Raw genomic sequence first — 23,983 nt, forward strand, 5'->3', positions numbered from 1 at the left:
CTGTTGCTACAACAGAAGAAATTTAGAATCAAATGGGTTTTAAGGTAATTCTAAGATGCAAAAAATAGTCCTAAGTAACACACAATAGGGCAACAAATCTTGACCTTGACTGGAAACCCCAGTTGCTTATTCATAACACTAAATACCAAGAATGCTGGATTCGGTGATATGCAAAGGTTGTATGCCCTGAAATCAGAATCCTAATATTTTAAGAGAAGCATCCTGAAAATATTCTCATCTGCATGCTCAGTCTAAGAGCTATGAAATTTCTTTGCATTTTAGCTTCCCACTCTGGAAAATAAGAATAACAACATTTTCCTTGACAGGTGGTGCAAAAAATGATTCAGTGCTAAAGAAGGTGATGAAAAGTATTTAACCACAATGTCATGCAATTTCAAAGTCAGAGTTATTTTACTAATTACAATAAAAATCTTATTTCCAAATATTAAGTTTTTTATTATAATTAGTAACTGCTGATGGTGATTGCAGCAATGAAAGTAAAAGATGCTTGATCCTTGGAAGAAAAACTATGACAAACCTAGGCAGTGTATTAAAAAGCAGAAACAGCACTTTGCCAACAAAAGTCCATGTAGTCAAAGCTATGGTTTTTCCAGTAGTCATGTACAGATGTGCGAGTCAGACTATAAAGATCACTGAGCACCAAAGAACTGATGCTTTTGAATTGTGGTGCTGGAGAAGAGTCTTGAGAGTCCCTTGGACAGCAAGGAGATCAAAGCAGTCAATCCCAGAGGAAATCAACCCTGAATATTCATTGGAAGGACTGATGCTGAAGCTCAAGCTCCAACACTTTGGCCACCTGATACAAAGAGCTGACTCATCAGAAAAGACCCTGATACTGGGAAAGATTGAAGGCAGGAGGAGAAGGGGTGACAGAGGATGTGATGGTTGGATGGCATAACCAACTCCATGGACATGAATTTGAACAAACTCCAAGAGATGGTGAAGGACAGGGAAGCTTTGTGTGCCATGGTCCATGGGGTTTCAGAGAGTCAAACTTAGCGACTGAACAACAGAATATTAATTATAATATTCAACAGAAGCAATGATCAATTAGATTATTATATCAGGAAATCCTGATTAATGCCTCATCAATAATTCTATTATATGTATGTATATAACCCTTAGTTCTGTAAAACTTGATACATAAGTACACATTTAAGCTGTTTTTTCCAACAATATAAAAGCTATTTTATGATCAACTCTTTGGCCTTCAACCACTTCATTTTGCAGAGCATATATTTTAAGAGGACTAGATACAAGAAGTTCAAAATATCTAACCTTCGTGAGCTAACTTGGGTCCTGACAGGAAAATCCTAGACTGTAATTATTCTAACAATAGAATCAGGTTACAAATTCCCTCACCACGTGGGGTCAAAATCTTCCCCTGGAAAGGCAAAGGTATCTCAGTGAACACAAAAAGCAATACGGCTCATACAAAATTCATTATACTGCCCTTCTCTTACTGTGCTAAGACAGATGTAAAGTCTGGAATTTTCCCAGTAGAGCCTTCTCATAGCATTTAGAAAATGAGGCTAGAAACACACACACACTCACACACACACATTAACAGAGCCTATTGAGCTTGATGAGAGAGTCATAAGTAAAGCATGTCACACGCCTCAGATCAAAGGTGTCACACATCCAACAGCAGCCTCTTTTAATGCAAAGGACCACCGCATGCACGTGCTGCCACTGCTGACAGAATTATGGGAGATACGGGTGGAATGTCGAACATGTAGAGAATAGGCCTGCAATTATTCACAAAACTTCAGGAAATAAACATTCACTTTCAAAAAATTGTTTTCAGCTGCTTTAAAGCCAAGTGACAGCTAAATTACAGTTCAGGGAAGGAAAAGTTTCCATTTTCTAATTTGATGCATTTTGTTGCATCGTACTACATTATCCAGAGTCAGCGCTGCCATTTCCTGTCATGCTTCAAACCGCAGGCTGAAAGCTCCAGGCAGCTGAAAGCCTTGCTTGTCCGGTCACACAGTGCGCTAAGTATACTGTGAGAACACTGTCTGGGGACTTGGGGCAAGTCTCTTGGTTAACATTCCTAGGATTTCCACAAGTGCTTTTGGCTGTACATGCTGTGGCTGCTCCTCAGCATCTTCTCTGTGCCAAGCTGTGATATGTTTATGGAAACTCTGCGGGTCCTGCCCAGGAACAGCCCCAAACTCACATTTCTCCCACGGCTTTGCCAGGAAAGGGGAATGGAAGAGGGGGGAGAAGAAATGGTGGGAATCTAAACAGCAAGTCTGGGTGCTTACAAGCTGACTGGTAGCTGTCAGGAAAATAAATAAGGTGCAATATATCTGACAGTATAAGAAGGAAGAAAGGAAATTAAGTTTTTATTAAAAGAGATAACAGCAATGCTCTATCAGGCAGGCAGTTTGCTCTTGCCTGCTGAGCCCTGTGATGACGACTCCCAGTTCTTTAAATGATAGACTGTCAGAAATGGCCTATGAATACATAGCAAGAGATTCATAGAAGTTTTGTTTTACTACAGACCATACTTTCATAAGATATTTAAGATATTCTAACCAAAAATATAGGGGGGAAAATCCTATATACTTTGCTTAATTTGAGACCTTGAGCTAGACTTTTCAACATTAAAACTTGTCTATGTCTGACGCAGGATACAGCATGCTTGGGGCTGGTGCATGGGGATGACCCAGAGAGATGTTATGGGGAGGGAGGTGGGAGGGGGTTTCATGTTTGGGAACGCATGTAAGAATTAAAGATTTTAAAATTATTATTAAAAAAAAGATGTTTAAAGAGGCCTAAAGAAAAAAAAAAAAGGAAAATACTACAACAGTTTTACACACATAAGAAACTAAAAGTCCTGGCTGAGATTATTATTTATTACAAGAAATTCAAAGTAATGTTCCTGACTCCTCCTCATTAGGATCTTATGATGCCAGTTATTTCGATTTTGAGTAGCTCAAAAAAACCAAAACAAATTTTAAAAAGTAAAGATCAACCTCAAGCATTTTTAAAAAATAACACTCTCTCCCGTTAGATTAAGCCACTTCCCTGACAGAATCTGCTGCACAATAAACTGCTGAGGCAGGCAAATTTTTTTTTCACTCCAAATGATACCCATACCTTGGAAACCTATCTTTTAAAAATTATGAATGGCCCAAATGATTTGGTATAGAACAAATAGAGGATAAAAGAGAGGACTTGCTCCAAATGAGATAGGCATCCTTCTTAGCACAAATCAACATTGTTCATATGCATTTGCTTTCTTCAGAACACTGAACCAAGAGCTCCCAAACGTTTCTTCACACCACGCAATTTTAGCATGAAGAGTTCCTGGGTTGCAATGAAAATGGATATTTTTTCTAAATAAGTTTTCAAATTCAGATATTATAAGCAGTGTTCGGGTGATTACACGATTCGTGGTGGCAAATCCTTCAGTACTGGTGAAGTGGGAAGATCAGCAGATTTCAGTGCAGTCAGGTTACAAGTACAGACACTCCAATTTTCAATTTAATGGGTTATTTTGGTGTGGAAAAGGTTGAAGCTTGAGTGAGAAATGAGAAAATAATTGTCTGAGGCATGAGAGATGTGTAGAGTTGCTATGGATTATAAATTATTTTTGCAGAACCAAAAAACATGAATTATACTATATGTCCTGTCAAAAAAATTCTGATTTCTAAATTTATTTCAAAAATTCTAAGAAAGGAGTGCAACTTAAGTCACATAAAATTGTGTTGAAAATCTTTGGGGAAACAAAGCATGATGATAATAAATTTAGTTACCACATGTGCATTGTTCACTGAAATAAACTACTTAAAATCAAGACTATTCCAGAATATCTGTAGTTCATGCCAAATATTCAGCAGGAAACTTATGGCTATAAATTACTAACAAGTCTGAAGAAAGATGAATTATACAAACAAAAGACATTTAACTAAGTCTCAAAAGGCATCTGGTTAAGATGGCTCTGTAAGTTCATACTTAAACACATATCTCCCCAAAACAGAGCAATGGTAGGTAAAATCAACTAGAAATAACTCAGTTCAAAAGAGACAAACATTTTCAAGTACTACAAGTGGAACAGAAATGCAGAGTATTAGTAGAACTGAAATTCAGTGCTTTCTCAGTTCTGGCACAGCTTGGTCAGAACCTTGGGTACTGAAAGGTTAACAGAGTCTAGAAATGCTTCATGTGAGAGAGCAGGCAGAAGCTAGTGTTATCACTTGAAGCCAGGACTTGAAGCTAGGACTCTCTTCAAACACATCATATAAAAAGTCCAAAAAAAAAAAAAGCACTGTTTACAACCCAGAAAATCAACAACTAAGAGAGCAATTTATTCCATATAAAATTAATTCCAGGGAGCATTTTGTCTTTAAAATAAGGATACTTTTCCATAACAAGAAAGGAATTACAAAATAATACACAGAGAAATGAAAAATGAAAAAAAGTGGCTATGTGAAAAGTTTATTAGAAATCATGGGAATAAAAAAGTAAACTTGTATAAATTGTATAAATGCTGAAATAGTCACAAATATAGAACCGCTGAATTTTGAGAACTGATGAATTCACTCAAAGTGCATTACACAGAGATAAATAAAATAAAGAGCAATTGTGGGCCAGAGGATAATCTGAAAGGCTACGAGTCCAAATTGGTTTCTAAATGAAGAGAAGGGAGGAAATAAGAGACAGACAATATTTAAAGAAATAGTTGAGACATTCAATAACTGAAGAAATTCATGAACCTTCATATTATAAATTCATTCTGAATGCCAAAATAGAAACATAAAAATAAATTCTATACATAGACATGTACCATAAAATTGCTCAATATTAATGAAAACAGAAAAATCCTAAACTATCAAAAAGAAAAGACCACTTATCTACCAAGAATAATTCTGGAACTGGTCAAATAATAACAACAGCCAAGTCTAGAAAACAATTTAACAGTACTCAATGATACCTGCAAAGTGCTGAGAGAAAAATAACTGGTAACCTATAATTTTATACCCAGCTAGCTATCACTTAGAATAGCAACAACAACCACAACAACAGAATGTAGATACCAAAAACAAAACAAAACAAAACAAAACAAGAGAATTTCACTATAAGACTAAAAAATACATTTGATTCAGAAGAAAAATAAAGTTGAAAATTACTGGACAAAAAAGAAAATGTTAGACAGAAATTGATAATAATGTGTCAGGAAATTTAATCATTGACAGTTAAAATGATAACTATTTTAGAAATGTAGAACTCTACAAAATAACAAAAGATGAATTAGAAAAATGTATACCTACTTATGAATTATCTACAGAGAGTATAAATACCTTTGGTAAAATTTCTAAGTACTTTCTGTTTGTAGGTGCAATGCCTCAAGCATTCCAGATTCATACCCAGCTCATGATCTTTGCACTTGTCCTTCTCTTTGTTTGGAAATGTATTACCTTAAACCCTCTCATAGCTTTTCTTTCTCACTTTCATTCTCATCTCTGTTCAAATACTGGCTTTTCAGAAGTTAGAGGTCACATAGGAGGTGACAAGTCTATTGGAAACAGCCACATGATAGTGTATATTTGTTTACTGAATGGTAATCTCTACTTTTTGATTTAGGCCTCGCAACAGACATCTGGCGAATGCTTAAAAAAAAAAAAAAACCCTACAAAATGGTAGTACTGACCTTTGCAACCAAACATTTTCCTAAGTATTTATTAAAATAGCAATGTGGACTAACAAAGTATTTGAATACTCTCTGTAAATGTTATTTTCAGTTTAGTCTGTTCAGTTGCTCAGTCCTGTTCGACTCTGCGAGCCCATGGAGTGCAGCACACCAGGCCTCCCTTTCCATCACCAACTCCTGAAGTTTACTCAAACTCCTGTCCGTTGATTCGGTGATGCCATCCAACCATCTCATCCTCTGTCATCCCCTTCTCCTCCCACCTTCAATCTTTCCCAGCATCATGGTCTTTTCAAATGAGTCAGTTCTTCGCATCAGGTGGCCAAAGTATTGGAGTTTTAGCATCAGCATCAGTTCTTCCAATGAATATTCAGGACTGATTTCTCTTAGGATTGACTGGCTTGATCTTGTAGTCCAAGGGAGTCTCAAGAGTCTTCTCCAACACCATAGTTCAAAAGTATCAATTCTTTGGCACTCAGCTTTCTTTATAGTCCAACTCTCACATCCATTACATGACTACTGGAAAAACCATAGCTTTGACTAGATGGACCTTTGTTGGCAAAGTAACGTCTCTCCTTCTTAATATGCTGTCTAGGTTGGTCATAGCTTTTCTTCCAAGGAGTAAGCATCTTTTGTACTATGATACTGACAAATATCTGGAAGAGCAATAGATGATGTTTATATAGCAAAGTTAAGCTGCATTTCATACATTATCTCACTTAGTCCTCATAAAATCTAATTGGAGAGGAATTTGAAACCTATAAAGATAGTACTAGTTGTTCAAAGCCATTGAGCTAGTCAATAGTAAAATCAATATTTTGACAGAGATCTGACTCCATAAATGTAATGTTTTATCTACCACAATGCCTTCCCACAGAGATGCCTCCAAAGTACCTGTTTTGTAGGAGGTTTGTACTTAACTATTAGCTGTGTTTAATTCAACATCTTTATCACCAGTGGCTCAATTGGCAAAGAATTGCCTGCAATGCAGGAGACCTGGGTTCAATACCTGGGTCAGGAAAGATTTCCCTGGAGAAGGAAATGGCAACCCACTCCAGTATTCTTGTCTGGGAAATCCCATGGACAGAGGAGCCCGATAGGCTACAGTACGTGGAGTTGCAAGAGTTGGACACGAGTTAGTGACTAAACCACCACTACCTTCTTGCAAGTTCACCTCACAGAGGATAAATTGGGAACTACATTTCCTAAAGTCCCTCTCCCTTCTTGATTCCAGTGGAAAAGTCCAGAAGTGACTCTTCCATGAAAATGGGGAGGTAAGAGGGAAGGATGGGTATGATTCTCTTGGGGCACATGCAGCCAGACATGTGGACAGACATGAAGTTCCCAGCAGCCTTTCCAGGGAGCTCCTAAGGCCACCTGCTTGGCTGAGATCATCAGAGGTGACTCTTCTTTGCGTCCCCAGTTCTTCCAATGTAAGCATGTAATTGTTATATTAAAACTCTCTATACCCAGGGAGCGTATAGTGGGTGCAGTTTTCCTAAACAAATACTGAGAAACATATTTTCTTGTAGTATTTTATCACAATCTCTCAGTCTTTTAACAGATGAGAAAACTGAGGTATAATATAAAGAATGAATTTCTTTAGATCACAATAAATAACCAGGCATTGGTCCTTCAAACCTATGTTGACTCTGATTAAATTGAAGGAGTGTTTTGGGAAGAATGCTGAGGTTGTTTGGCTCACTGAAAAACAAGGTCATAATCTCTTAGCAGTATCACTGATGATGCATGGATACAGGAAAAGGAAGTGGTAGTGAAGGTATGTATCAAACATGTACTAAAATGTCAAGGGAGGAATGCAGTGAAAACTCTGGTTTGGCCCTCACAGACCCAAGTGGGTATCCTAGAGAGTTATACTATCACTGTGCAAATGTTCAGCACTCTGCACAAATCTGGATTAAAAATGTAGTCTCAAATGTTAGACATTGTAAATTAGGTATACTGCTTTATTTTCATATTTTCAAAGGTCTCCCAATCATGTTTTATTGCCCATTCAATTATTAATACTGGAAACACTTAGTGGGTGAATAGCCCTTCTTCTAAAAGGTTTTTATATGGACATACTCTTTTCTGGACTTAGACAAAACAGGCTTTTACTAAAAGCCCTTGGTCATTCGGTCAAATGCACCATTCTTCCTATGGTGTTGTATAACCTTGCAGAGAAGCCTGCTTCATACATAAGATCAATAATAACTGTAATATAGTCTGCACAGGCAAGATTTGGTGCTTTCTTCATGAAAGACTCAAAGACACTGTAAGGAATAGTGTTACTATTACCTGGCACCCTTATTCTTGTTTTATAAGCAACATGCAGTTTAACTGGGATTTAACTTCCTTATTCTGTAATCTGTACTTCTTTCAGAAAGCCAATATTAAGGAAATGGCAAATCAGAAGAGTCCAGCAAACACGCATTTTAAACACAAGGCAGGCACTGTAACATTTACCATGTGTCACATTTTTGTTCTTGGTGCATCAGGCCACAATTCATGTCAAATCATTTATCTCATTTTTATTTCAAGACTACAATTGATACACTATGTAGTTGAGCAGTTAGAGAAAATGATTAATAGGTCTCCTTAGCTTCTGACAAATGGCTGGAAATATAAAAGTGGAATAAAACAAACAACAACCATGGAATATACAACTACTGATCCAGAATTAGAACTGCAGTCATTTGCCTATTTCTGGGAAAGAAGGAAACAATTTGATGAGAATACTTATGTATTTTCCCACTGAGGGCTTCTTATTTACAAGTCAATTTCTATTCTTAATTTATTTTCTGACAATGTAGTAGATTCATACTGTATTTTAAACTGACTGTGTCTTAGAAGTGTTTAAAGCTGCTTTCTCTACGTGCCAATTTGAGGTTAATGGGTGCTTTGGTTCAAATGGGGTATGAGCACTAATATCAGTTATTCCCATTTCATAGGCAAAACATTTGGATCACAATTTGTCAGGTGATTATGATCTGCTTATGTCCATTCATGTGGCCACTGAATTGCCTGCAATCTGCACCGTTAACCAAATTGTCTACTTGGTTGTTAAGAGAACAGAAAACATCAACTCAGCTATTTTTTCCTGTTTGGTATTTTTCATGTTTTCCCCACTGTATCAATGTTAGGTACTTAACATTCCTCTGTTTTACATTCATTTTCCACTCACAGTAGAAAAAATTCAGCAGTGTATCAGTGTTATCATAGTTTTTAGTCTGCATAAAAATCTGTTGATGCCTTTTAACCTGACCTTGATAATCAGACTACTAAAATTTTCACATTGAGAAATATTGCTGGCCTCCAAAAACTAGGTTAGTTCATAGCATGGTAAATGATGAAAACAGAATCTTTTCAAATTTATCAATCAACATTACATTCATATATATCAACTCTCATTATGTACTTCATACTTAGTGGAAATACCTGAGTGAATATTAAGAATGAGTATAATATACCTGAGGACTTTGGTTCTGTCTTCAGAGATAAAATTAAGCAGTTGCTGTTCCATCACTAAGTCATGTCTGACTCTCTGTGACCCCATAGACAAGGTTTTCCTGTCCTTCACCATCTCCTACAGTTTGCTCAAACTCATGTCCATTGAGTTGGTGAAAATTAAGGAGAGAGCTGAGCAATTAACAAATGGGTTTTATCCACAAAGAAAAACACTTAGAAAAATCTGGCTAATGTGAAACCTTCTCCTCAATTTTAAAACTCCTTTCTTCATTCTTTCAGCCTGTTTTTTTAAAACAGTAATTAGTTAATTTGATAAATATTTAATGGGCACTCAATCTGTTATAGGTATTTGGATATTCCAAAGTATAAGAACACCCTCAAGAAGTTCTAGAAATGAGGATTCACAGTGAATTCAATTTCACACCTCCTCCCCAACCTGTCTACTCAGCAAGTCTCAATTTGGTGCCCCAAAGTAGGAGAAAAACAAATTTTTAACCATGTAAAGGTGATACCCTCTATGAAAAATACATGAAACAAGCAACATAAATTATGAAACAGACTCATGAAATCTTCAGCTAAGTGTGAAACTGTGTATACATTTTAAGACAGAAAAAAAAGATTCAAAGTTTATAACTATAACCTTGTAGATGGTCACAATGCCATCCAAATTAAAAAGTATTATATTCCATCCCAAGCTCTTTGTCTCTATATATTCTAGTAGAGTCAGAGAATGTAAGAAGCCTTGATAAAGACCAAAAAAAAAAAAAAAAAAAGGTTTTACAGGTGCAAAGCGAAAGAGCAGCTAAACAGAAACACACCCATTTGAGACTTCATGCTTCAGCATAGATGTTCTCTATGGTGACATCTAGGCTTCTTTTTTTCCTGATTAAGAGACTGGGGATCTAGAAGGAGACACTGGCAAGAGATAAACTATAGACATTCATTTACTAAATGACTGTTCTCTGGGTATTCATTTGTTGACTATATGTTCAATAAATATTTCTTAAGTATCTATCATGTGGTAGTCATATGGCATTTACCAAGAATCCCTTATGTGCCAGGTATTACCCTTGAGTGATACCTCTTATGCCCCTGAGAAGGAAAATAATCCTAGAAAGAATCTCAGATACATTATTTTCCCCCACTAAGTGATGAAATAAATCTTCTAACTTCTGTTAAGGAAAGCCATACAAGTCTTCCCAGGGTGAGTTTCCCAAATCATAGAGAAAAAAATTTCCAGTATGAAAATGACACATTAAAGAAATTAAACTAGTTCTGACTTGTAAACCACTGTTAAAGAAATACAGAATATTCCGAGCCTAAGGCAAACTCTAAAGGACACCTCAAAGGAGAGATATTTCTGACAAAGAATATCTAGAAGAAATGACAGAGAAGATAATCTTTTGATCACCTTTCTTTGTTTTCAGTGTTGGAAACTTGTAGAAGCAAAAACTTCATTTGGAACAAAACAAAACAAAACAACTGTGAGTTATTTCACTTAAATGAAACACAATTTTACCTGAAAGGACTCTTTTTTCCTTTCAGTGTGAGGCAACAGTAAATTAATTTTGGAGGCTGTTAACCCCTGAAGTAACAGATATATAAATCATATTAAAACCACCTTGGAATTTATAGTGAGCAATGAAACAGATCCCAAGACCAATAAAACAGCTTGGCTAAGTGACTTATCTAAAATATACACCCGGTAGCCAAGAAGATGAACCAGGCTTAATTAAAAGCAAATACCCAGTTTCCTTTTCCTACATTTCTATATTTCTCTCTTCACGCAGCTATGGTTTCAAAGTAATTTTCTGATTCTTTCCGTTAAGATTCCTTTTATCTTTTTTTCTTTCTTCCTCTTTTTCAGTTTGTTATGAGTTTGGAAGCTACTAACAAGAGCTGTTCAGTTCAGTTCAGTCGCACAGTTGTGTCCAACTCTTTTTAACCCTGTGAACTGCAGCATGCCAGGATTCCCTGTCCATCACCAACTCCTGGAGCTTGCTCAGACTCATGTCCATCGAGTTGGTGATGCCATCCAACATTCTTTTTAAAAATCAAGTCATAGAATGGTAGAAATAAATGGATCAGAGAGGAAAAAAGAAAAACGAATTAAAAGAAATGAGGACAACCTCAGAGACCTCCAGGACAATATGAAACGCTCCAACATTCGAATTATAGGAGTCCCAGAAGAAGAAGACAAAAAGAAAGACCATGAGAAAATCCTTGAGGAGATAATAGCTGAAAAATTCCCTAAAATGGGGAAGGAAATAATTACCCAAGTCCAAGAAACCCAGAGAATTCCAAACAGGATAAACCCAAGGCAAAACACCACAAGACATATATTAATCAAATTAACAAAGATCAAACACAAAGAACAAATATTAAAAGCAGCAAGGGAAAAACAACAAATAACACACAAGGGGATTCCAATAAGGATAACTGCAGATCTTTCAATAGAAACTCTTCAGGCCAGGAGGGAATGGCAAGACATACTTAAAGTGATGAAAGACAATAACCTACAGCCCAGATTACTGTACCCAGCAAGGATCTCATTCAAATACGAAGGAGAAATCAAAAGCTTTACAGACAAGCAAAAGCTGAGAGAATTCAGCACCACCAAACCAGCTCTCCAACAAATACTAAAGGATATTCTCTAGACAGGAAACAAAAAAAGGGCGTATAAACCTGAACCCAAAACAATAAAGTAAATGTCAATGGGATCACACTTATCAATAATTACCTTAAACATAAATGGGTTGAATGCCCCAACCAAAAGGCAAAGACTGGCTGAATGGATACAAAAACAAGATCCCTATATATGCTGCCTACAAGAAACCCACCTCAAAACAACAGACACATATAGACTGAAAGTGAAGAGCTGGAAAAAGATATTCCACGAAAATAGAGACCAAAAGAAAGCAGGAGTAGCAATACTCATCTCCGATAAAATAGACTTTAAAACAAAGGCTGTGAAAAGAGACAAAGAAGGCCACTACATAATGATCAAAGGATCAATCCAAGAAGAAGATATAACAATTATAAATATATATGCACCCAACATAGGAGCACCACAATATGTAAGACAAATGCTAACAAGCATGAAAGGGGAAATTAACAATAACACAATAATAGTGGGAGACTTTAACACCCCACTCACACCTATGGACAGATCAACTAAACAGAAAATTAACAAAGAAATGCAAACTTTAAATGATACAATAGACCAGTTAGACCTAACTGATATCTATAGGACATTTCACCCCAAAACAATGAATTTCACCTTTTTCTCAAGTGCTCATGGAACCTTTTCCAGGATAGATCACATCCTGGGCCATAAGTCTAACCCTGATAAATTCAAAAAAATCGAAATCATTCCAAGCAACTTTTCTGACCGTAATGCACTAAGATTAGATCTCAATTACAGAAGAAAAACTATTAAAAATCCCAACATATGGAGGCTGAACAATCTGCTTCTGAATAACCAACAAATCACAGAAGAAATCAAAAAAGAAATCAAATTATGCATAGAAATGAATGAAAATGAAAACACAACAACCCAAAACCTGTGGGACACTATAAAAGCAGTGCTTAGAGGAAAGTTCATAGCAATACAGGCATACCTCAAAAAAAACAAGAAAAAAGTCAAATAAATAACCTAACTCTACACCTAAAGCAACTAGAAAAGGAAGAAATGGAGAACCCCAGAGTTAGTAGAAGGAAAGAAATCTTAAAAATTAGGGCAGAAATAAATGCAAAAGAAACAAAAGAGACCATAGCAAAAATCAACAAAGCAAAAAGCTGGTTCTTTGAAAGGATAAATAAAATTGACAAACCATTAGCTAGACTCATCAAGAAACAAAGAGAGAAAAATCAAGTCAATAAAATTAGAAATCAAAATGGAGAGAGCACAACAGACAACACAGAAATACAAAGGATCATAAGAGACTACTATCAGCAATTATATGCCAATAAAATGGACAACGTGGAAGAAATGGACAAATTCTTAGAAAAGTACAACTTTCCAAAACTGAACCAGGAAGATACAGAAAACCTTAACAGACCCATCACAAGCACAGAAATTGAAACTGTAATCAGAAATCTTCCAGCAAACAAAAGCCCAGGTCCAGACGGCTTCACAGCTGAATTCTACCAAAAATTTCAAGAAGAGCTAACACCTATTCTACTGAAATTCATCCAGAAAATTGCAGAGGAAGGTCAACTTCCAAACTCATTCTATGAGGCCACCATCACCCTAATACCAAAACCTGACAAAGACACCACAAAAAAAGAAAACTACAGGCCAATATCACTGATGAACATAGATGCAAAAATCCTCAAAAAAAATTCTAGCAATCAGAATCCAACAACACATTAAAAAGATCATACACCATGACCAAGTGGGCTTTATCCCAGGGATGCAAGGATTCTTCAATATCTGCAAATCAATCAATGTAATTCACCACATTAACAAACTGAAAAATAAAAGCCATATGATTATCTTAATAGATGCAGAGAAGGCCTTTGACAAAATTCAACATCCATTTATGATAAAAACTCTTCAGAAAGCAGGAATAGAAGGAACATACCTCAACATAATAAAAGCTATATATGACAAACCCACAGCAAACTTTATCCTCAATGGTGAAAAATTGAAAGCATGTCCCCTAAAGTCAGGAACAAGACAAGGGTGTCCACTTTCACCGCTACTATTCAACATAGTTCTGGAAGTTTTGGCCACAGCAATCAGAGCAGAAAAAGAAACAAAAGGAATCCAAATTGGAAAAGAAGAAGTAAAACTCTCACTGTTTGCAGATGACATGATCCTCTACATAGAAAACCCTAAAGACTCCACCAGAAAATTACTAGAGCTAATCAATGAATATAGTAAAGTTGCAGGATGTAAAATCACACAGAAATCCCTTGCATTCCTATACACTAATAATGAGAAAGTAGAAAAAGAAATTAAGGAAACAATTCCATTCACCATTGCAATGGAAAGAATAAAATACCTAGGAATACACCTACCTAAAGAAATTAAAGACCTATATATCAAAAACTATAAAGCACTGATGAAAGAAATCAAAGAGGACACTAATAGATGGAGAAGCATATCATGTTCATGGATTGGAAGAATCAATATAGTGAACATGAGTATACTACCCAAAGCAATCTACAGATTCAATGCAATCCCTATCAAGCTACCAGCGGTATTTGTCACAGAACTAGAACAAATAATTTCAAGATTTGTGTGGAAATACAAAAAACCTCGAATAGCCATAGCAATCTTGAGAAAGAAGAATGGAACTGGAGGAATCAACTTGCCTGACTTCAGGCTCTACTACAAAGCCACAGTCATCAAGACAGTATGGTACTGATACAAAGACAGAAATACAGATCAATGGAACAAAATAGAAAGCCCAGAGATAAATCCATGCACCTATGGACACCTTATCTTTGACAAAGGAGGCAAGAATATACAATGGAGTAAAGACAATCTCTTTAACAAGTGGTGCTGGGAAAACTGGTCAACCACTTGTAAAAGAATGAAACTAGATCAGTTTCTAACATCACACACAAAAATAAACTCAAAATGAATTAAAGATCTAAACGTAAGACCAGAAACTATAAAACTCCCAGAGGAGAACATAGGCAAAACACTCTCTGACATACATCACAGCAGGATCCTCTATGATCCACCTCCCAGAATACTGGAAATAAAAGCAAAAATAAACAAATGGGATCTAATTAAAATTAAAAGCTTCTGCACAACAAAGGAAACTATAAGCAAGGTGAAAAGACAGCCTTCAGAATGGGAGAAAATAATAGCAAATGAAGCAACTGACAAACAACTAATCTCAAAAATATACAAGCAACTTATGCAGCTCAACTCCAGAAAAATAAACGACCCAATCAAAAAATGGGCCAAAGAACTAAACAGACTTTTCTCCAAAGAAGACATACGGATGGCTAACAAACACTTGAAAAGATGCTCAACATCACTCATTCTCAGAGAAATGCAAATCAAGACCACAATGAGGTACCATTTCACACCAGTCAGAATGGCTGTGATCAAAAAGTCTGCAAGCAATAAATGCTGGAGAGGGTGTGGAGAAAAGGGAACCCTCTTACACTGTTGGTGGGAATGCAAACTAGTACAGCCACTATGGAGAACAGTGTGGAGATTCCTTAAAAAATTGCAAATAGAGCTGCCTTATGACCCAGCAATCCCACTGCTGGGCATACACACTGAGGAAACCAGAATTGAAAGAGACACATGTACCCCAATGTTCATTGCAGCACTGTTTATAATAGCCAGGACATGGAAACAACCTAGATGTCCATCAGCAGATGACTGGATAAGAAAGCTGTGGTACATATACACAATGGAGTATTACTCAGCCATTAAAAAGAATACATTTGAATCAGTTCTAATGAGATGGATGAAACTGGAGCCGATTATACAGAGTGAAGTAAGCCAGAAGGAAAACACCAATACAGTATACTGACACATATATACAGAATTTAGAAAGATGGTAATGATGACCCTGCATGCGAGACAGCAAAAGAGACACAGATGTATAGATCGGACTTTTGGACTCTGAGGGAGAGGGAGAGGGTGGGATGATTTGGGAGAATGGCATTGAAACATGTATACTATCAGGTAAGAAACGAATCGCCAGTCTATGTTCGATACAGGATACAGGATGCTTGGGGCTGGTGCATGGGGATGATCCAGAGAGATGATATGGGTTGGGAGGTGGGAGGGGGATTCAGGATTGGGAGCTTGTATACACCTGTGGTGGATTCATGTCAATGTATGGCAAAACCAATACAGTATTGTAAAGTAAAATAAAGTAAAAATAAAATCAAGTCATCTATAGATACAAAAAAAAGAAAGAAAATTAAACAAAACAAAACAAAACAAAAACAAACAAAAAAATCAAGTCAATTTCATGCTTCTCATATATTAGATAAGAAATTTTGCCTGTGTTAAGTCTACAAGCTACTATTCTTGTATGTTTATGTAACACTAATTATATTGTTCCAAATTAAAATTTTAAAATGCATTAGGGTAACTATTTTCACATTTCATAAAAAAGGTAATAGGTTTGAGATTCAGAAGCTTAACAGGTGGTTGGAATAATGCACATAAGGAATCATTCCTTGTGATTCAAGGTCATATCCTGGGTTTTTGTTGTTCATTTGAAGGTACATAAATACATTTCATGTTTGTAGAGTAATGAAATATTACATACCCCTTGTATCATCTGTCTACATTGAATTTTTGCTATTTATCACTAGCAGTGATGTTTCTGCCAATGGGGTACAGCAGTTTTTAGGAATGGACACTAAATTGATAAAGATTTTGCTTTTCATACTCTGATGTCCTACATTCTTATCAATCCTTGAAACACATTTCAGCTGATACTGTGTCTGCTGCGAACAAGAAAAATGTGGTATCAGGGCAGGGAACACTAAACTGTCCCAGTTATCCACATTCCAGTAGCCAGAAGGTGCTTCCTGGATTTGCTTCTTTCAGAGCTGGCGTTCTTCAGAATAGCACATGCTGACCCAGGAGTATTCTCCCAGGGTGGGCAGCTCTCCTTTCTGTTCAGTCTAAAACCACAGGAAGACAGCAGACACACTCACGTGGGCAGCCACTGCATCTACATCTGTATCTCTATGAGACCTCTTTATCCAGTTGCGGTGCCTCTACAGAGGAGAGCCCACAGCTAGTTCCTGATCTCAGTTGTGCAAAGATTGTGTGTTATGTGTTTACCAAAAACACTTTTACTACTTGTAAAGAACACTCTGAGAAATAGCTTCTGAGTAGAGAGTTGAATGTGAAATGGAAGGGACAGAATTCAGGGCTTACTGTCCCTTCACTGGGTTTACTCCGGGACAGAACACAAAGAACAAGATAGAGAGTGGTATTTTAGCCTTGGTACAATCCTGAGGAAAGTGAGAACAGGAAAGGAGGCGTGGGGCTGGAAAGAAGGGGAAGCATATGAAGGGTGGGCCCACTACCCAGCTGGCCACCTCCTTGAACATGACAGAGATAATACTCAGAGAGATCATACAGACTACTCTAGCTTTAGACTGTCTGTCTGTGGGAAGGGAAGACAAAAATACATCTATCTTTCCCTTCCTTTTCATTCACCGTTTCTGGCTGGTCTAAGTTTGCCCCATGGAGCATTAATATCCATATACTATTTGTCACTATTTGACACTGAGCTGTTCTGGGTAACAACTGGAGTAGCCTGAGTCCCCAGAGCTCCAGCCTGGCCAATGTGCAGGTCCCATGACCACCAGCACTGTATGTGGGGTTTCTAAATCTGCATCCACAGTCACAAGGCAGTGCAAGTCATGCTAGGGCTATGCCAACAAGTCAAGTGCATGCGTACACAGGGCAGTGTAGGAACTGACCCCACGCATGAAGTCTCGCTTAAGAAAGCTGATTACCCAAGGAAAGGTGAGTTACTTTCTCTTTCGTGTTTCCATATCACCCAGTAGATGCCAGTACTATTAATTTTAACTCATTGTACCACAATTACTTACTTGTATGTCTGTCTCTCCTCAGAAGACAGTGAACTTTAACCAGGGTGACCTTACTTCTGGATTTGATTGGGAGTATTGGATTTGCCAGTTGAGATCAGTTAACACTGGATAATTATTTTAATTCTCTCTTTCACTCTCAAAGGGTCTTAGTTTAAATGTTGCATTATAGGATTACCATATTCTTATGACATGGGGCACATCTTCTTCATTATTGAAAGTATGTTAGTATCTAGTGTAATATTTGGGTCATAATACATGTTCAATAAGGGTCTGATAAGGGATCATCTCACTGCAAATGGATATTGCTAGTGCTTATCCAATAAATATTCTATTCTCACTAACTGAGATTTGTCTGTAGAGGAAATGTGTCCAACCAAAACTTCGCTAGTTTTCTCATCTCTGTTGCAACAAGGGGTTGCCATGAGACATAGTCATGAGAAAAAGTAGAAACCTATTGAGAAGATTTCTGAAAAACAAGACACTTTCTGCCTCTCCTTCACTTTAGACCTGCCAGAGGAACAGCATCCTTAAAACCACAGGTATGAAAATGCACGTGAGTAGATGCCCCAGTCCTGGGCTGCCAAGTTCGAAGCTTCTTATCATGTACAAGAAATAACTCCCTAACTATTCAAGCCACTGTTAATTGCATTTCTGTTACATACACACTTTCCACCTGATACATTGTTTAATTCCTATTATATCTCTATGGAGCATTAGGTTGAATCACATAGAATTTTGACCCACAAAAATGGCAATGTTATTCAATCACTCTTCATAATTCATTTAAATACTGAATACCTACTATGTGCAAAAGACTGACACTAGAAGAACAGTGCCCCTGATTTTCAAATGTATTACCAAAATATTTACTTTCACCCAAGATTCATAAAACTAAACTATAGATAATTTAAAGCTAAAAGGATAACTACTTGAATAGGAGTCAGATATGATGTGATGAAAATTACACAGGATCATTATTTTAAGACAAACAGATGCTTAAAGCATCCTGTACAGCAGCTGTTACAAAGTTCAGAAAATCAGAACTCTACAAAACGGAAGAAACAGAACAGGGGAATTCTATTAGTCTGCAATTTAAAAAGAAGAGGAGCCCAAGATTCAGGGCCTCTTGATGAGATGCTTTAGTTCCCTTACAATTTCCCTTTAAAATGTAGCCCACCAACTTCAGACATCAGCTTCAATCTCAGTTCCCTTCCAAGTGATATTTTCTTTCTTTCTCTCTTGCTTGGTTTTTTTTTTCGTTTGTTTGTTTTTTTTTTTTTTTTTGGCCATGAACAACCAGACTTGGCAGCTTGGCAGGAAGCTCTGAGACACAAGTGTTAGCTTCCAAGTAGCACCAAATATATCTTCTAAGAACTGTGGTCAGATACACTAAAGAGATTCTTATAGGGAAAAATATCAATTTTTGACTTAAAATCTGAGAAACAAACTAAAACTGAGAGAGTCACTTTGATTGATTTTTAAAGTTGGAAGAATTTCCTTTTGATTTTTAGTTTTTCTTAAGAAATATTCTCCCTCCAAGAGATTTTGATTTGGGGAACTAAGTACACTTTCCAAGCATCTACACAAAAAGGATACTCTGACAGTTCAGGGGACCAAGCAAAAGTTTTGAAATTTTAAGATCATAAGACTTAACTTGAAAGTTAAAATTCAGTTTTGCTTTATAAGATTTTTAGGAGAATTATCTGAAGATTACCTAATAAAATCACTTATTGTTCTGTCTTCACCACTAGGACTTGGGGGGAAAAAATGGTCAATGAGAACAATGAAAGCTTTTATTAAATAGACATTTAGTACCTGAATAAAAATCCCGTATTATATATTTATGGCGTAAGCCTACCAGTTTGTTAATCCCAAGCATCAACATATGATAAGAGGCTATTGTAGGAAAGACAGGTGTTGAAATTCCTCTTCCCCACACTTGTTTAGGTGCTTTCTGATTTTGTTGAGGTTATTAGCTCATCTGAGAGGTGCTAATCTTTCCTGAGAGGAGCTAAAGGTAGTTTTGGGTCCTGGCCTGCCTGACACCATCTTCTCCAGAGCAAAACATGTGTCCTAAACCTGACATGAGTCCATGAACCTGAGGAACTGTCCACATCAAGTTACATCCTATTATAAGGATGGAAGCACCATAGGAATAAGAAATAACAGTAACCACAAATAATCGTCTGTTAAAGAAAGTAATTTCTTTAAAAAAATTTTAGTTTTAATTCATAAAACTAAAACACATATTTAAAAGTGATAAATTTTGTGCACATTAAAAAAAAGTATACATTGGATCCTGATATATGTGCTCAAACACAATTTCCTGGTTGCTGATGGGTATCCTCCAGGACTCCTAAACTGACAAAAATATAACCATAAGCACAATGTAATGAATAAGATGATAGCATTGCCTAGGGATTACCAACATGGAGAGAGAGCATCGAGGCATGACGGATGAAAGTTTGCTGAATGAAATGGGAATATCTGAAATTATTTATGCTCAGTAGATTCTCTAGCAACTTATTATCCAAAGCCAACAGATACATTTTGTAAAGCATTCCACATGAAATACACTTAAGATTCAGTTTAACATGGAAAAGGGATTTTCCCCCCCTATATGCCCATAGGCTTAATTCAGCACAACTAACCACCCTATTTCTCTTTCTAGGCTTATACTTTTTTAAAAAAAATCTGGAAAAGTTATAAAACTTCTCTGGTTACCTACTTCATCTTATAAAATTAATTTCTAATTGTATATAACAGATGTATGAAACATGGCTTTTAACACCCCACATTATGAATACTGGTAACACAAATCATTAATAGTAATGTTTATTAAACTTTCGATTGGAGAATTGTATGTATTGGTTATAATTACTGACAGAAATTAATATCTAGATCAGTGCTATCTTATTTGAAAAGTCTGGGCAGTATTAAAAGACCATGTTTTACTTGTGGGGATTTCTATACAAGCCTCTTCAAGTAGTTAAAATCAGGATCAACTTATTCAAAGACTACACGGGATAGATGGGCATTTAGTGACGCAGAGGCCTCGGTGAGGGCCAAAGAGGAATTCTGGTTTCATCTGAAAAGGCAGCTACCGTTCAGCATACAAGGGGTGGTCTAAGTAGTGGCAGATACTTTTTGGATTCTTCCATGACAAATCTGGGAGATTCAGATTTTTCAGTCAATTCTTATTTTTAAATGTGTTACAAGTCAAATCAGCCATGTCTACAAGTTGGTCAGTTAACAGGTCGCTAGGTTGATATATCTTAGTTTTAGTATTTACTTCTTAAATATGACAGCTGTATGCATATTTAACAACTGGGGGTAGAGGAAGCAAAAGTAAATGAAACTGAGAATTAACAGGAACAAACGTGCTAAAAAGGACTGCTCAGTTCAGTTCAGTCGCTCAGTCATGTCCGACTCTTTGTGACTTCATGAATTGCAGCATGCCAGGCCTCCCTGTCCATCACCAACTCCCGGAGTTCACTCAGGCTCATGACCATTGAGTCAGTGATGCCATCCAGCCATCTCATCCTCTGTCGTTCCCTTCTCTTCTAGTCAGGCATAAAATCAATAAATCAATATATGTACTTTTTAACATCTATTTCTGCTTTATTGACTATGCCAAAGCCTTTGACTGTGTGGATCACAATAAACTGTGGAAAATTCTGAAAGAGATGGGAATACCAGACCACCTGACCTGCCTCTTGAGAAACCTGTATGCTGGTCAGGAAGCAACAGTTAGAACTGGACATAGAACAACAGACTGGTTCCAAATAGGAAAAGGTGTCTGTCCAGGCTATATATTGTCACCCTCCTTATTTAACTTCTTTGCAGAGTACATCATGAGAAACACTGGGCTGTAGGAAGCACAAGCTGGAATCAAGACTGCTGGGAGAAATATCAATAACCTCAGATATGCAGATGACACCATCCTTATGGCAGAAGGTGAAGAAGAACTAAAGATCCTCTTGATGAAAGTGAAAGAGGAGAGTGAAAAAGTTGGCTTAAAGCTCAACATTCAGAAAACTAAGATCATGGCCTCCAGTCCCATCATTTCATGGGAAATAGATGGAGAAAGAGTGGAAACAGTATCAGACTTTATTTTTCTGGGTTCCAAAATCACTGCAGATGGTGACTGCAGCCATGAAATTAAAGACGCTTACTCCTTGGAAGGAAAGTTATGACCAACCTAGATAGCCTATTAAAAAGCAGAGACATCACTTTGTCAACAAAGGTCCATCTAGTCAAGGCTATGGTTTTTCCAGTGGTCATGTATGGATGTGAGAGTTGGACTATTAAGAAAGCTGAATGCCAAAGAATCGATGCTTTTGAACTGTGGTGTTGGAGAAGACTCTTGAGAGTCCCTTGGACTGCAAGGAGATCCGACCAGTCCATCCTAAAGGAGATTAGTCCTGGGTGTTCATTGGAAGGACTGATGTTGAAGCTGAAACTCCAATACTTTGGCCACCTGATGCGAAGAGCTGACTCATTTGAAAATACCCTGATGCTGGGGAAAATTGAAGGCAGGAGGAGAAGGGGACGACAGAGGATAAGATGGTTGGATGGTATCACTGACTCAATGGATATGGGTTTGGGTGGACTCTGGGAGTTGCTGATGGATAGGGAGGCCTGGTGTGCTGCAGTTTTGGGGGTCACAAAGAGTTGAACATGACTGAGTGACTGAACTGAACTGATAGACTTCAAGAACTACCCACAGGAGATCAGAATGTCAGCAAAGGAGTTTGCCCTGAAATTCACAACCAATTGGAGTTTTAGGACATGTCTTGTGAATACTTTAATCAACATGGTTTTTTGGTGGAATAAATGTTATAGGTAAATAGAGAGAGAATTAATTATTTAAAAAGAAGCAACGAAAGCAGCAAATCATATCAAAAACAGCTTCTGTTAATGCTGTATCTGGATGTCATGAATGCAGGCAAACAATTAGCATCCTTTCAGTTCTGCTCTCCAAATACACAGTATTTGATCACTCAGCTACTTGGCAAAGCTCACTCTACAACTTGAATTTCAAAAGCATGGAAGTAACCTTAGGAGCCAGCTTTCTTGAAACAGTTCCTTCTTGGTGGACATAAAAAATGCAAAGTGGTCTATGAAAATATTCTCTCACAGCTACATGACATTTATATTCAGCCAGACTAAAACTATTCTGATGTAAGATGATTGGACTGCAATGTTCTTTTAATTTTAACAGAGACCTTGCTTTTTATAACCTGCTATACCAACATCCTTATAAATTCACATCTTAATCTTACCTAGTCTGGAAAACTAGACACTTGCTCATGCAGTTAGAAATATAGGACAGGACATTCAGAGGAGATTTGGTTTTCCCAAGTCACAATTCACCTTCACTCTCCATCTTACTGATGATTTCCTCCACTTATAGAAAAGGGTAGAGTTCCCCACCTCTGCCCCACGCCAAGGGTCTTGAAATTCACATAAATAGGAAAAAGAAAACATGTACACAGATATGTTTTTCAAAGAATAATAGGAAAACAGCTTTTCAAAGAATAGTAGACAAGAGGGGAGTATGTAGGACTAGGTTATGGTATGTAGGAATAGGTATGTAGGCTTGACGCATGGATCAGAGGTAATAGTTGGGAGAAGAAGAGAACACGGAATGAAAGCAAACTGGCTTACAGAGGCCCCAGTAAGAGGCAATAGACAAGAGGCTTCTGAAGTGCAGACGTGAACGGTTATACAATGAATTTGATGAGATGTGGTCAAACAGCTTTGATAATTGTACCTCATGTGTTCTATTATGTCCTAGGTCTCTTACTAGCACAACTTTTCTTTCTTTTGATTTAACATGTCTGAGTAATTTCCTCAACTCTCTTATCACTCATTCTAACTACCCCCAAACCCACTATCAATCAACCAATCATGAGTTATCAACACAGGAAGACAGAATTGTCAGCATTTTGAAAGCTCTAAGGTGAGAATTTTGTAGTGGCTTTTGAGGTTACCTGGTCTAATCCTGAAATTTCCCACTTTCTTGCCAACATTTTATATGTCAAAGGATAGGAGTTAAATACAAAGTTCACTCTCTATATAGTCATTTCTGAATTTAGATTTTAGGACAAACTAAGCTCCAAAACCGGAGAAGGCAATGGCACCCCACTCCAGTACTCTTGCCTGGAAAATCCCATGGATGGAGAGCTTGGTAGGCTGCCGTCCATGGGGTCGCTAAGAGTCGGACACGACTGAGTGACTTCACTTTCACTTTTCACTTTCATGCATTGGAGA

This window comes from Capra hircus, chromosome 7, assembly GCF_001704415.2.
Source record: "Capra hircus breed San Clemente chromosome 7, ASM170441v1, whole genome shotgun sequence".
Taxonomy (NCBI): Eukaryota; Metazoa; Chordata; class Mammalia; order Artiodactyla; family Bovidae; genus Capra; species Capra hircus.